The 16,420-nt window shown below is 37.2% G+C and overlaps 1 protein-coding gene across 4 annotated transcripts in view; it reads right to left on the minus strand.

Annotated features, from left to right (window-relative positions):
* LOC124412701 (tubulin monoglutamylase TTLL4-like) overlaps positions 1-16,420 on the minus strand; it is a 209,050-nt gene that overhangs the window by 67,450 nt on the left and 125,180 nt on the right. The window contains exon 1 of one of the 4 annotated variants that reach the window (XM_046892833.1): positions 3,709-4,031. The exons of the other annotated variants lie outside the window; for them this stretch is intronic. The gene's annotated coding sequence lies outside the window, so the exon portion shown is untranslated. Of the gene's footprint in view, positions 1-3,708; positions 4,032-16,420 lie in introns of those variants that run through there. 4 annotated transcript variants of the gene reach the window in all.

Genomic DNA, 16,420 nt, shown 5'->3' on the forward strand with positions numbered 1-16,420 from the left:
TAAGGAAACAAAAGGGCTCATTCGATTTGACAGACGAAGAATTTTAGCGACAATAGCTTTCTGTATAAAAACCATTCTCAGTTCATCTGACTCGACGAAACGATTAAGGCTTTGCAGTTTTTTTTTTTTTTTTTTTTTCACCTAATTTGTAACGGATCGATGCAAAGTAATCGGTAATTTCTTTAAAACATATAAGAAAAAATGAATGAAACCCGCGTAGAATTTATTTCTATTTCTTCATAATTCTATAATTTAATTACCCTGCTGCGCAAGCTCTGAGAAAAAAAATCGAAGCGACGAGGAGAGCTTTCGCTGCCGTCATGTTCGCCTGGTCGGCAGTTCCGACGGTGACGGAGTGCCGTAATTTCCGTCAGACGCGAGGGATCTTTTCCGGATGCAAGGGTGACCGGATAAAACGTGGCTATTTCAAGGCGTCGCGACGCCCCCTTGCCAAAGCCTGACGGGCTTTCGATAAACGGCCACTTTCCGTTCGCACTTAGCAGCTTTTCAAGATCGTCGCGACGCCCGTCGTCGATTCCTACACGCCTGGTCCGGCGCCCCGACGTCTGTCGACCTGCGACCCCGACGACGCAAACAGGTGCGACCGCAGGAAGATCCTCCGAATTTTCAGGCGCCGCGCCCTGACGGGCGTCGCGACGCCTTGAACCTGGGCATCCACGTCTTCCCGGTGACGGCTGGCCCACCTGTCGCTCACCGCGTGTCGCGGCTCGCCCACAGCGGGCTTTTTTCACCGGGTAACAGCCGCGAGACGGAGGTTCAATCCCGGAAAAGCTGCGCGGCGATTCGGCGCTTCGATAGAAAAGCTTCGCGCAAGGCGCGGGGTTCGAGAAATCGTCTGACCAAGTATCGCCTTGACTACTGCGATTTGAGAATGTTTCTTTAGTTGGAATGACCTACGTTTGTACGTATTCGAACATGAGCTTGTCGAAAAATTTGCTTGCGGTATGAAAGGAAGATTTATTTGATTGAAATAAATTTTTTTATCGACTTTAAATCGAAAATACGATTTAAATAAATCGTTTGACAGATGATTTTCTTGATTTTTAGATAAAATCTTTGTGTTTCAAGCGATTAAAAAGAATTTTTGGCTTGGAGATTTTTTTTCTTTTTTCTTTCTTTCTTTTGAGTCTCCGTTTTATTTTTGATGAATTTTGATGCTGAGTGTTAGCCCGGATTTTGATAGCACAGATTTACAAATTTCACACTTTCAGAAACGGTATTTGCGGAATATATATCGCATAGTATAACAAAGTTAGGCTTGTTATTATAGAATTGGCGAATTGTAAAGGCATCTCGAAACCACATTGCGATTTTTCTGTACTTAAAAAATTTTGAAAACCAGTTAAAAAAGAAAGTTACGCTATCAGAACTGGAATGTGATAATTAATTAACATTGAATAAAGAATTTGGTCTTCGCTTCAAGTCACTTTGATTTAGTGGAAATCGCTGAGTTTCCAATTTTTACACAAAAAAATTTGGAGTTTCAAATTTTTCATCTGTATATCATATATACTTCAATGATATATATATACAAGAATTTAATTTCGTACACTGGAATGTAAATTTACAAGACAAATCTAATAATAAATATAATAATCAAATAAAGGTTATAATTACTGTCTAATTTATTTTTGTATACCTACTAAAACCCCTGGCGTGAAAATGGATTCTTTTTAACTTATCAACGGTCTTAAAAAAAGCTACAAACAAGAGTAAATAATTTTATGCGTTTACGATAAATATTTATACCACAGTTGTACTCATTGTAGTTTTACCGTGAATTCAGAAGAACAGATCAAGCATTCCGATAAATAAAATTTCAAGTTCCATGCAACGAATGAAACAAAAAAAATAGAAAAAAAAAAAAAAACCAAGTATAAAATATGAAAATTAACAGATGAAAAAAAAAGGAAAAATTTTCCGACTATCGGATTAATTTCGGCTTAAGGTCGTCGGCCTTTCAAGAGCCGATAGTTTTTAGTAGAGGGAGACAATCCCGTGGTTGAAACGTGACCAGGACCCGCCCCTATGCAACCACTACGGCGCCCTAGCGTCGCGACGTTAGACCCGGGCATCATCAGTCGACGGAGTATAATGAACGGTCCCTTGACATGTGACAAAGCTGCGCCCGTCAGTCTAACGGGAACGACTGACGGGTTGAAGGTTTAGGAGTGCAGAAAAGCGAGGAGGACGAAAAGCGTCGGGACGCGTCGACGTCTTGAGTTCTCGCCAAGGGATATTGGCAAGAGCGCAGAGGCCGCGCCTCGGCGTCCTTAACGCCCAGGGAAACAATACTCGGGTAGAAGATTGCCGACGTCACCTTGACGAGACCGACGTCAAGCGTCGTTTTGACGGAGAGCGTTAACAGGGAAGAACGCCGGGCAGAAAGTCTCCGGCGTCGCGACGCCCCCTCCGTAGGTATAGGTTCACGCCGAAGCTGTAGGCTTAATTATAGATTTTTCCCCACAACACACGGGGATGAAAATAGATTCGACGCTCCACGCGCAGGCGTCGCCTGATCGCTTCGCCTCCCCCCAATCGCCATTCGACGAGCACGCGTGTTGCTCACAATCAGATATTCCCAACCTCGCGCACACATGAGACACTTTTTTATTCACCCAACGATAAACATTGTTGGGATAAAATTTTTTGACACGTGTCAAGGTGAAGAAATAAATAATTTATAACGTATATTGTGCGATTTGTATTGAGAAGATTCAATTTTATACACGTCTGCATTTATTTTAAGAAACTCTCTTGTGAAACCGAGTAATTTTAATATTTATGTATAATTTTGTACGCCGCAGATAGAAATTTATGAAAGAGCTTATTTGTTTCGTTGAATATATGTAATTAAGATCCACACACGACGAACGGTCTGCTTTGTGTCACAACTAAGCTCTTTTATAAACTTTTATCTGCGTTGTGTAGCATGGATAAGAAAAAATCTCATTTATGATGTAAGAAACGTTCGTCACTCTCCAGTGATGAATTTTGATTTTTTCAGACATTGCGTTATCGGCACAAGAAAAGCTCAGTACAGTTCAAAGATATTAAAAGGAACTGAAGGTAACTTCGAAAAAAGAAAAGAAAAAATGCAACAGCGTTTATCAAAGTCGTCGCGAAATTCCATGCAGTTAAAAAAAAGCTCTTTCACAAACTTCTATCTACGCTGCATTGCGTGGATGAGAAAAAAAAGCTCATTTATAATGTAAAAAACAATCCTCACTCTCCAGTGATGAATTTCCATTTCTTCAGATATTTTCTGATCAGCACAAAAAAAAGTTTAGTAAATTTCAAAAAATATTGAAAGGAACTGAACGTAAGTTGAAAAAAGAAAAACTACAACAGTGTTTATCAGAAGCGTCGTAAAAATTCATGCAGTGAAAAAAAAGCTCTTTCACAAACTTCTATCTACGCTGTATTGCGTGATTGAGAAAAAAAGCTCACTTACGATATAAAAAACGATCACCACTGTCTACTGATGAGTTTCTATTTCTTCAGACATTGTGTGACCAGCACAAGAAAAGCTCAGTAAAGTTCAGCGAACATTGAAAGTAATCTGAACGTAAGTTAGAAAAAGAAGAAGAAAAAAAAAATAAATAAATACAACAGCGTTTATCAGAGTCGTCGTAAAATTCCATGCACTATCAAAGAAACAAAAAAAGCTCTAAAAGGTTAGATTACCAGTTTAAAGTTCTTCACATGCGGTGATTCGTCAATTTTCATTAGCGCACCGTGCGATCCCCGACGAGCTTTTCTCGGAAGGTGAGTTATTAGGAAAACAGACGCACGAAATAGTCGAGGCGATACTTTTCCCCGGTATTCTGTATAGGTATACGTAAAAACTTAATCAATTCCCGAGGGTCGTCAACCCTCGGAAAGCTCTCAGGACTCGCGGTCGACGAGCGTCGCGACGTTCAACTAGGATATCATGCCTCTGCAGGCCGACCCAGAACGGCTTCGATCACCGGCTGGCGCTCACTCTCTTCTCCATGATCCCCGTCTCGTCTCAATTCGCTGGGTTTTACTACTGCAATGCGCAGTCGGCCGTAATATACCGAGGAGTGCAGATAGATACGAAAAGTTTTCTGGAAGTCTGCCAAATTTATAAAGGCTTTGTTTTAGTTACAGGAAAACTAGCGATGGGGAGAGGGAGAGAGGCAAGAGCTTGAAAAATGATCTATCTGTTTTTTAACAAGCAGCCTAGTCCCGCTGATCTAGAATAGTTTATTATTGCGATTACTTTATGCTAGGTATAATAAAAAAAAATTCAAGCAGAACATATTTTCTACTTTAGATCATTCTTTTCTTCTCTATAATTGACCAGAAATTTTTTTATCAGTTATACTCATTCTCCGATAAATCAAAAAAAAGTTATTAAGTTGGGAGATTTGTTTATTTTTCACACTGTTTATCCAATTTCAAATGGTACTGACTTGTTTTGAATGAAACAAAAATTATCTCTGATAAGTGTTAGACATCGGGTTAAAAAAAAAAAGCTCGTATTCCGTGTTTTTAAGACAACGGAAATTGATATTTAATTTCAAAACTGAAAACTCACGTTTATTTTTTTTGTGTGTACCCTAATTATTTATCCAACATGGAAGGGTTGCAGGGTTTTGATAAAATCGAATAGTTTTGAAAAATCATTTTTTTTTTTAGATAAACAGCTAAATCGATGAGCATTATTCACCTTTTTTAATATTTAAAATTGAATAAATTCAAATAATAGTTCGATGCTACCCGCTTCGATACGATGATTTTCTTCCCCTTCTCACCCTTCGAATCCGACAAGACGGAGAGGGATACTCTTGAGCGTTCGCGGTCGACGAGCATCGGGATGTCGCACCGGGATAACATGGGTCTTGAAGAGTGTAAGGAGCTTTGAAAAAGCTTCGTCACAGCAAAGAATCGATGAAACAAGGGAGTGTAGTTCATTCGTGGGGTAGCGTCGCCCACGACCCTCCGAAACTGAGGGTCGGTGGGCACCGAGACGACGAAATAGGGTTTCATCAGCTGCCGGTGTTGGATTTGTGCGCGAATTTTAACCCCTAGCTGTTCAAATTCTGGCGAGGGGTTGAAACCGCGTCGCGACGCCTGGTAATCGGTTTAAGCTCGGCATGAATGAGCGAGGAAATAACGCAAAGGTCGCCAGGACGTTTGGAGCTCGCGGTCGACGAGCGTCGCGACGCTACACCAGGAAAGCAGCCGTCCCAAGAAGCTTCGACTCACGCAAGAGCTTTTCCGTCCCTCAGTTTGACTGCGAAGCTCGAGGGACGCCGCACGTGTTAAAAGGACGGAAGAAAGCCGAATTCTCCCGAGACTCGTGGTCGGTCAGCGTCGCGACGTCGTATCAGGAAAGCACGGCTTTGTCACAGGTCGTTTGGAGGGTGAATCGTAGGTGAATAACTCGTTCGAGTTTAACTTGGGCGTAAAGCTTTTAAAAAATTATGTTTTTAGAATATATAGATTCCGTGAACTTCAAGAGCTTTTGTGACTTTATTATAGATATTTATCAGACCATATGGGATTCGATAAAAGTTTAAATAATTGCAGAGCCAAACGTAATAAAATTTGTAGAACTTCGCAGGACTTTCTCAGACTTTATAAAGCTCAATAATACGACTTAATGTTAAAAAATTTGACGGAGCTTGCAAGAATGTTTTGACCTTTCAAATTATAACCTCCGAAACGTAACGACGATTTTCGTTTGTCCCGATGTTGAGTAAAAAAAAAAAAAGACCGCAAGCTCCCCCCGTGATTCTCCGATGACGTTAAAAAGCTTTCGCTCGTTTCGTTGATCCCAGCCTTCGGGGCTGGCGGTCGACAAGCGTCGCGACGCCGGACCCGGAGAACATGAAATTCGAGTTAAGATGGCGAGCTTTCGACGTCGAGAGCCCGTCGAGAGGCTAGCGAAGCGTTAAGAGGAGGCAACAAGTTGCCGTTAAAGGTGACGGAGAGCTTGAGGGGATTCCGTGATATACTTCCGGTTTCAATTGGCCGAGGGTGTGATTGTCCGGAGGTTAGGAGAGGACGATACGTATAACAAGCCCGAGGGGCGTCGGGACGGCGTAAAAGACGCCTGCCGGAAGTGGCAGAGGATCGAACGGCGGGATGCATTATCAGGATAACATGAAGTCGCGTTGGCTAGATTATTACTGCACACCTGGAGGGGAGGAGCTTGCGACGAGGTCGAGTGTCGATCGTAAGAGTGAGTAGAAACAATGAAATAACCGTTTCGAGAAAGCTCCGAAGAATAGCGAGCTTTCAATCCGAGAAATTCACTCGCCTAGCCAAAGTTACGAGTTGGCAACATTTATCCGGTGACAATTTCGCGTGAGGTCAGCCCGATGAAAAACTATCCATCAAGACCTCAGGAGGCCGGTGGAGCCAAGACGACGACGACGTCTAACGCAAGCGTCTAAATCGCGCCGACGACGACGACGATGTTCTCCGTCTAATTTCAGACGCTTGTTTCAAGCTTCGCGGATCTGTTCGTACACACGTACGGTTATTTATTTTTAGATTGTACTCATTACGCTTTTTATAACTCTTTGTTACACGTTTCAACTGTGCAAATAAAGAGCTTTCTCCATATTGTATCAGGTTTCGTATGTTTTAAAATAAATAAATGAAACTCCCATTATTCTCGTTCTTCGTGAGAATGAAAAAAAATTTCACAAAAGATTTCTTATTCAATTTTTGAAGAAATATCTAAATCCGCAATCTGCAGTTTGAATTTTGGTACTGTTGATAGATTGATCCATCTAGTCAACAAAAACATAAACAAACAAAAAAAATTAAATACCCCGTCGTAGAAAAATGAATTATTCAAAAACTCAAAGACAGATAAAGCAATACTAAATTTTTATTAAAATTCCGATCAATGATGAATATTCAAAATTTCAAAGATTAAAATTCTCGTATGGTTTCAACTTCCGTTTCACGCTGTAAACTCAGAAATTAATTTTCAAAAAATTCCTCGACAAACGCTTCGATTTGCATTCACAATTTTTAATAACTATCCAATTTATTTCGACAATTTGAACAGACGAAATGAAAATCAATATGGTCACCACGATATTCGATAACCCAGAAATTATTCTTTGGCGTTTGTAAAAAAAGTGAAAAATAAAAACTGTACAAAATTTTCGATCTTTCGGTTAAATAAAAATATCATTAAATAAACAATAATTCAATTGCAAGAACGTGTATCTTTAAAAAATTCAAAAAAAAATATAAAACAAATTGCAAAATAAAAAAAAACTTTGCAAGCTCATCTTTTCACAGAATCTTTCAATCGACCTAAGCAAACTTTTCGAAGGATAGCAGAATGGAAAGTCGCAAATTATTTTCTGCGCAATTCGTTTAGCGAGCGCCACACCCATCAGCGAATAGTTCCAAGGTGTGAATGCACGTCGTCGGCACGACGACGCAGGCGTCACTCTACTCATATGTCACGTTGATAAACGCTGTTTGGCATTCAGGGTCCAACGTCTGGTATTTCACCTGGGAATAACCCGGGTCATTCCACATGTTTCCGGCTCAACGATCAACTCACGCCTGCCTACGCGCCAGCTAAACCGTATTCAGAGTTCAGACACACAGTCACACAGCTAGCCTGCTACATCTGAGTAGATCTATAGCTGGTATCTGTCACCTTCGGCTTAGTGACCGAAATATCTGTCTTACTAAATCTTTGATCAATTCGAAAAACTCGCATTCCATTTTTCTCCACTTCTTTATTTTTTTTTAAATTTTGTTTCTGTTTTTGTTTGTTTGTTTTTTGTTTTTGTTTTTTTTTCCAGACTTGTCAGATTTTTTTTATATTAAAGTGATTTTTTTACATAGTTTTTCATTGAAATCGAAACCGGATAAAAATTGATATTAATATTAAAAACTGTGGGCGGTTTATTTTTAGTGTTTTAATTGACATGTGTTAATTTCAATGCGATTCAATTAATAATACCAAATAATATACACCTAATTATGCCTAACTACGAGGCGATGTAAATATTTTGACATGTAATTATTTTCAACAATTAGTTTAACAATAAGCTAAAATTAGTGACATATGTAATTGAACACGTAATACACATACACACATATGAATTCTGGGAATACAATAGAATGTTATACGTAATTCCGGCGCGTGACTGTCTGTTTAATTATTTTTTTAATTTACATTAAATATTAAATAATAAGACTTGAATAATTCTAAGTTCATTGATTAGGCGATATTGCCTCGAGCTATTTTCAAACCTTAAATTTATTTCCATATGTGTATACACTTTCTAATATTCATACATACATATATATGGGGCAGTTCACACCAAATCGGTGGGTTGAAAAATTTTGATTTTTGATTTCCTCGATTTTTTTTTTTTAATTTCTAAAGTTATAAACAAAAAAGCAAAAGAAGAGCAATTTTTTTTTTTGGAAAATTTTGATCTTTTTTTTTTAACAAGTAATGAAAAAAATCTCATAATTCAGCAGAAAGGCTCTTTTGAGGAGTACTAAAAATATAGAAAAAAATCGAGGAAAACAAAAATTAATATTTTTCAAACCACATTTATTTTATTTGACAGATCACTTCTTTCGCTGTATTTAGTAGCTAAAATTCTAAATGTAAAAGAAATGATTATTTTTATATCCATATCGCTTGTCTTGATGAAAAATTTCGAGATTTCCTCAAGCGAATCACCGACATTTTAATCTACTTTTTTCTTATACTTTTGTATATTCTTTACAAGATCTTCGTAGCTAAATAAAATGACAATTCAACGAATACTCACTGAACCTTATCAAACATGGTGAAATAAATCTTTCCGTCACTCAAGAAGATAGTGATCAATAGCAACAATATTCAATAACGACTATCTCGCAATAAAATCAAACAAGCGTATCTCCGTTTCTCGACAAAATCAGCCGCCCTAAGCTTTCATATACGTACAAAGTTGTGCCGGAATGCCTCATACGAATTTGAAATCAACAGGGCAGGCAGGGCAAAATGCATGCTTCGAATCGAAGGAATGTCTCGAGTTGAAAGATCAGGCCCAGTCTATCGTTTCGCTATGCCCTATCTACAGGGGCCTCACCGTTCGACAGGTAAACATTAATCTGGCAACTTCGGTGCATCTTATCGAGTCTCCGACGTCTCGAAACGAATTTCTCGAATGTATCCTGCGGTGTGTATATAGTATGTATATATATATATATATATATATATATATATATATATATACATATACATATTTTTTCTTTTTTTTTTTTTTTTGAACGCATGCTTTCAACGATATTTTATTTACACGCATATATAATTGTTTGAACGTTGCTTAAATATGGGATTCATACGCTCGGCTTATTACACACACGTCTAACGTATATATATATATATATATATATATATACATAAGTTGTAAGGCTTAAGTATGGAATTTATTCCTCGCGTTCGTTACCCTCTTACGGCAACCTATAAAACCTCTTGTAAAACGATTCGGGCGACGCGATGCCCGAGAAACACACAGAGAGAGGGAGAGAGGGAGAGAGGAGAAAGGAGGGTGGCGGAAGGGGGGGGGGGGGGAGCACACAAAAACAAATAGAAGATTAAGAAACAGGAATTGATGAGGACCGGGCACTCGTTAGCCGAGGAAGCGTGTAGGGCGCTTCGTTTGAATTTTTATCCGATTACAGGTGAAATAAATGAATTAACAAATGAATAATATATCGTGTGTGGATGATGTGTGGGTAGATTCGCTGGTGCGTTATAACAAATATGACAACATCGCGTACCCACGCAGGCGTCTGTATTATAGGAAAAATCCCGGATACGAAATTAGTTTCTTATTATTATCGTTATTATTATTATGTAATTAAAAAAGTAAAATATATATATTTTATTTTTTATAAGAGTCTATCGGGTAAAATTGTACGATTATAATCGAGTAATGAGCTTGAAATTGCTGGAATTAATATTGTCAAGGAAATTATAATTACGAGTGAAAATTTTGCCTGTAATATTATATATATATATATCTATAGAAGCTTAATTCTAGCTGGTATTCTGTCTATATATTTTAAATTTAATTTCCAGCTTGGATTTTCGGCGATACATATACATGCGAGTATAATTTTGGTTGAACCGTAAATTTGCACCGACGGCGGTCGACAAACTCCGTTTCAATTACGCCAATTTCTCAAGGACAATTTTCGAATGTCATTTCATGGGCGTCGTAATTACGTAATTTCACGTCTCGCTACGGCTGTGCAGAATTGCTCGGTACCTTCGTATCCAAGATATTATAATTTAGAAGAGAAATAAAAAAAAGAAGCAATCGCTCTATACGTGCATATAGGAAATGATTAAATTCGAGAAAATAATAAAAATAATAATAATAACGAAAAAAAAAAAAAAAAAGACTGCAAGTCGAAACGCCAGATAATGAAAATATGAAAAATCGAATTTTTTCGTATGAATAATTATGATGTAATTTATGAATCGAGAAAAATTTCTATGCGAGGATGTCATTATCTCAGTTTTTACCATCATGGAGAAATTCATGTTCGGGATAAAAAATGAAAATTAGATTTCAGTGCAGAACTATTTGAATCACGGAAATTATTCCATTTTTCACATTTCTTTGTACCAAGTGTTGATTGTTCTTCTGTGCAGCTGGCGTTTGATACGTATATCGATTAATAAATTTATTTACTTGTTTTTTGTTCAACATAATATACTTTCTTTTCCAATTTCTGTGTATATTTATGAGTACAACGAACCTCGCGAGTTGTCCGAGCTTCTCTCTCTCTCCCTCTCTCTCTCTGTCTCTCACTCTCCGTCCCTCCCTACCGGAGAAATCTACATGCGTACAAAAATGAGAGAAGAAAAAAAGAGAAAGTAGAAGCTCAAAGAGTAAAAGATAAAACGAAATGGAAAAAAAAAACGCTACAGAAGACGGGGTGAAAAAAAATTGCCGGGGGCGATGCGAGCCGACCTTAACGCGAGGAGGCAAAAGAATCGAAAAAAAAAAAAAAAAAACAAAAAGGCGAAAAAGGCAAAACCAAAAAGGGAGAAAAAAAAAACGCGGACCGCGACGACGACAGTGATACTTCGGTCATATATCTACTTGTCGGTGAGAAGTGAGAGAGGGAAAAGAGGAGGCCGCAACGGAGGAAAGCGAAGGAAAAAAAAACAGGAATGAAATAGCCATAAACTGGGCCTGAGGCCCTTCTTCGCCCCGGCGATTCAGAGGAACCGGCCAATCCCGAGGCTCCGATCCGAAGGAAGGCGTGTCCGATTCCTCGAGCTAGACGTTCTCTTCCTCGGGGTCAACCAATCAGCAGTTAAACTTGAGTTCTTGGTCCTCTTTCGGTCCGCTTCTAACGGCCAATCGTCGAGATGCGTTCGGTGGCCGATCCGCTAGCTCGATTGCACCTTTCGAACTCACGGAATCACGAATTCAAGCGAGATTATTTCAATGAGAAATCTTTTTTTTTTCTCACATTTCTTCAACGATTTAATCATGAAACAGAATTTTTTCTAAATTTAATTTACCCTAGAAATATTGCTGGATAATTCACATCTCAATCATCCATGGAATTGCGAAACGATTTTAAAAACTGGATAAACTTAGATATTTTTGCATATGTTCCAGAGAAATTTAAACGCGTAAGAATATTTTTTACGACTATATCCGATGTTGCAGAAATATTAGCCTAGAATAATCGTTTGTTTTTTATTTATGGTCTATGTATAGATATCTAATTTATACAGAAAAATTTTGTTACAACAATATTATTAAGGACCTATAATATTATATAATTAGAGTTACATACTAAAATATAAATAAGTTTTCTCTTCGGCATCGTTGAATTTAAATTAGGATATCAATCTAGTTCGTTCTCTCCGCGATTATCTTCTTAAACAATCATGTACATACATATATATATATGTATATATAATTTATAGGAGCTACAGAAAAGAAAGAAAGAAAAAGAAAAAAAAAAAAAACCAAACAAATATTCCATCTCGGCAGGACTTGACACGAATAATTTATCCGGCGAACGTTGAATGAGGAGAAATCACGACGCGTAATATCAGATGGACAAATCTAATGCAGTTAGGTATAAAAAACCGAAAATCAGAATGTCCAGGATACCGAAGGTAAGAATATCGACAATCCGAAACAAAGAAAGATCAAAGTGTGTAAATTTATCCAACTAAGAAAATTTACAGAACTGAAAACCTTCGATCCTTCGAAATTTCGATGTTTCGGATCAATAATAAGTTTCCTCATTTTCACACTTTCGGAACATTGCAAAGTCCCTTTGCAAAATTTGACTTTCTTATTTTAACTTTCGCGCTTGAAAAAAGCTACTAATTTATCGCTCTTGGAACTTTTGAAATTCGAAATACATATATCAACGCTGCCCAAGAGCAAAAAGCAAAAAAAAAAAAAAAAAAAAAATACGTCTTAAAACATCAACCTCAACTGAGGAACCGCTCAACTTCCAAAAGCACGCACAATTCATCGCGCGTGTAAATCCATCGGTCAATTCTCTCCCTGAAATCACGCTTAACGGAAGCAAATCCTGCAGCATTCAGTATGACCGGAAGTCCCTGATTCGTCGCGGGAAATTAGGGCCTCCAGTTATACGAGTGCAGTTAAACGTCGGTGCCCTTCACCCCTGGCCAAGTGGCTAAGTTAGTCGAGGGTGTAATTTTGGGGTTGGGGGGTTGCAATGCAGGGGAAGCCGATGCACCTGTGCCAGCCTTTGCTTGCCCTCCCTTTTATTTCCTGCGCCGTGTTAAAGGCTCACACAACAATAGATGCACTTGTCTCCTTAGGGCGATGCATGGGGTGCAGACTACTAGGTGGCAAAATCTAAGTTACCTACATTTTATGGGGCTCCAAGCGTACACCGAGGGGATAAACGTTTGTGCGGACATTGTTTTTGCCGAATTAAAAAAAAATATTGGGAATTATTTATTTATTTATTTATTTATCTGTTTGTTTCTTTATTTTTACCGTCAAACGTGACTTGTTTTTACAAAAAAAATTTAATTATCCGAGACTATAAAAATCACGTATAATCTACTTTATACGGATTATCAATTTTTCCCTTAAAGTGATTCTTTGTAGTGCATTGATCGATTCATTTTGAGATATATGCGTAAATGCAATCGAAAAATCAACGATCGTGAGTTTGGTGAATTTGACGTAACAACAAGTTTTTAAAATCCAATAAAATCTGCACAGCGGTTATTTCCGAGTAAAAAAAAAAAATCCCGAAAGCACTGTTTCTGGGTTTTTACTTAGTTCTGTTACAATCAAGATGAACTTTTCACACACAGTTATGCAAAAAAGAAAAAGTAAGAGGAAAAAAAAAAAATAATGTTTTCGTTCTAATTATTCAGGTTACAGATGATTCGAAAATTTCAAAAAACAAGAAAAACAATCGCCACATTCTAGTTCTCGTCACTGAGAGGAAACGGCGTTCTAGAATTATATATAAACAGAGAGAATATATACATGTAGATATAGATATATAAACATTAATCATTATCACAATATATCGATAAACTCGCATCGAGGAAGCGATAAGGACGAATGGAATCCAATAGATACATGATACGTATATTATAATAACGGGATCGGGTGATCCGCAATAAATAACAATAAGAGATTGTGCTTCTTGCGAAGCGGCGCGCGCATTTCCTGCCATGTGTATGTAGGTACACAAGATTAATATCAGTCGAGTGTGTATATAGAGAGGTGTAATAAATACCGTAGAATAATTCGACGTTACTCTTAACGCACCGATAAACATGCAACAATCATTCTCTGTCCTTAGATCGTTCCGAAGAGAGATTTCTTCCTGTATCCTGAGTTCGTGGCGTTGAAAAGTTAAGCAATAGAAGATAAATGAAGATAAAAAAAAAAAAAACGGAAGAAAGGAAGAGAGAGAGAGAGAGAGAGAGAGAAAAAAAAAAGATTAAAATTTTAGAGGGCAGGAACTCGGTGAACGATCTAGATCGCGAGACGCATTGCTCCGTGAAAGGATGAAAAGATCAGGATCTCGGCTATAGTACGGATACGTATTACTCGTGTAAAACACGCTGTGTATCTACACCCTTGTAGGAAAGGGTGGGGAAAAAATGGGCCCATTAAAAAAATAATGCTTGAAATCAGAATAAAATGTTTAATTTTCATATGAACAATTATGTTTAATTAGTATCTAGCTTTCTTGAGAATAAGTAATCAGAAATTCAAGTTCAGAAAATTATTTTACTTTGACAAGTTCAGATTTAAAGAACAATTTGAAACGTTTCGCGTTATCAGCTGTGTAATTACTCGAGTAAATTATTTCCAAAACATGTAACGTTCTTCTATAACAAAATATTCACTTTAATTGTCGAAAGTAACGCTTCTCGATATTATTTAAACGGTTAATTTAGTCAATCCTAATCTTTTGACTCTAACGATCAGGTACATCACGAAGCCCAAACGGAACACGAAGTTAACAACACCGGAAAGATCGAGCCACGAATTTACTACACTTGAAGAAAGTCGGTTTCGAGGGGAAGCTTCAACGGTAAGGGAATCCGAACGAAGAAGAGAAGAAGAAGAAGAAGAAGAAGATGAAGAAAGAGGAGAGAAAGGAAGCTGGAAAGCGTGGCTGGTACCCGACTGGCTCTGGTTGTCGTCTCAATTCTTTTAATCTCGTTTTCAATACGAGTGAAAGTCAACCGCCAGTCTAACTCAGCTATTCCACTTATCTCCGTATCGATGTAAGAGCTGTAACATCTGTCTTATGGGTGCCCCCTTGTGATTCAGCATTGCAGCTCATGGTGTTTAAAAGTTGAAATTATTATATCGTTTCAATAAGATGCAGGGTTTTCGTTTTTGTTGATAATTGTACCGAGTTTTTGGTGAGGAAATGAATTTTTCGCGTAAATTTTTTCAAATTTCATTTATTCAGGGTAAGATAAGGGTGTTTGTACTATTTAAATGGTACCAAAAAAAAAAAAAGTGGATCAAAACTCTGAAAGGAGTTGTAACTGTTGATAATATTTTGAAATTTTCATTCAACGAATGAGAAATGCCGGATTGTAAATTTTTTAAATTAGATAAAATCATAATATTTTGTAAAATTTATCACGAAACGAAAGCTCAAAATCATTGGTTTTGAAAAATTCCTTCCTTCACATTTTTAAATTTGAGATTTTTCAAATCTAATGTCAGTTTCGTTATCAGCGTTCCAAGAACCCCTGTAAACAAAAATTGACGAACTGGCAACTTAAAATGCAAAAAATTGTAAGCCGGCATATTGAATCCGCCATTTTGAATGAGAAATTTTCAAAAAAAATCTAATATCAGATTCGTTACTAACGCCCTTAAAACTCACATGCTACTGATTGTCAAGAAAAAATTCTGAACATTCTCGTAAAAACTGAATATCTCCGAAGAAAAAATCACTTTTTCCTTGCAATTGTATATTTATAATCCAAATAACAATAAATATCTATACTTTACCGGAAATATTTTTTCTATATCTCACCTACATACCTATATAATAGAATCTAGATACAATAAGCGAACTAAAGACAGCAACGGAAAAATGGAAAAAAAAAAAAAAAAAAAAAACTGCCCACGCACATTCTGAAATCGTTTTTAATATTTCCGTGCTTAAAATTAGCAAAAAAAAAAAAAAACCCATGACACGAGGTGTACTCAGGTACGTACAAATCTGCATGTAAATTACCAGGCAACAAAAAAAAAAAAAAAAAAAAAAAAAAAAAAAAACAAGAAGAAGAAAGAACAAAAAAGTCTAGAATCACTTTTCTCCGTCTCTCCTTCGTCGTCGCGGTATATGTATAGATAGGTAATAAAGACATATTTAATTACACGCCTTGTACGGAAAAATATCGTAACTTATGTACGATATATACAGTATAATATAATATGTGTTCGTCGGAGTCTAACGTCGCGTATCGTCGACGAATACACGCAGGAATAATACTGGGCGTTGAATAAAACGCGGTTCGTACAAGTGATAAGTGCGTGTGTGTGTGTGTGTGTGTGTACAATATAGAACACACGTAAGAACTCGAATATATATATATATATATATATATATATATATATATATATATATATATATATATATATATATATATATATATATATATATATATATATATATATATATATATATATATATATATGTAAATACATATCGCAAGTCCCGGTCAAAAATATCAAAAAATAAACAATCCCCCTTTCTCTCCAGGGCCTGATCCAGCACCGCCTCGTCTCAATCTTTCTTTCCACTCCCCCTTTTTTACCCTTCACGAGAGATGCACACGTGTGGACGATGCAACGGCACACAGCCA

Source organism: Diprion similis, chromosome 2, assembly GCF_021155765.1.
Source record: "Diprion similis isolate iyDipSimi1 chromosome 2, iyDipSimi1.1, whole genome shotgun sequence".
Classification (NCBI taxonomy): Eukaryota; Metazoa; Arthropoda; class Insecta; order Hymenoptera; family Diprionidae; genus Diprion; species Diprion similis.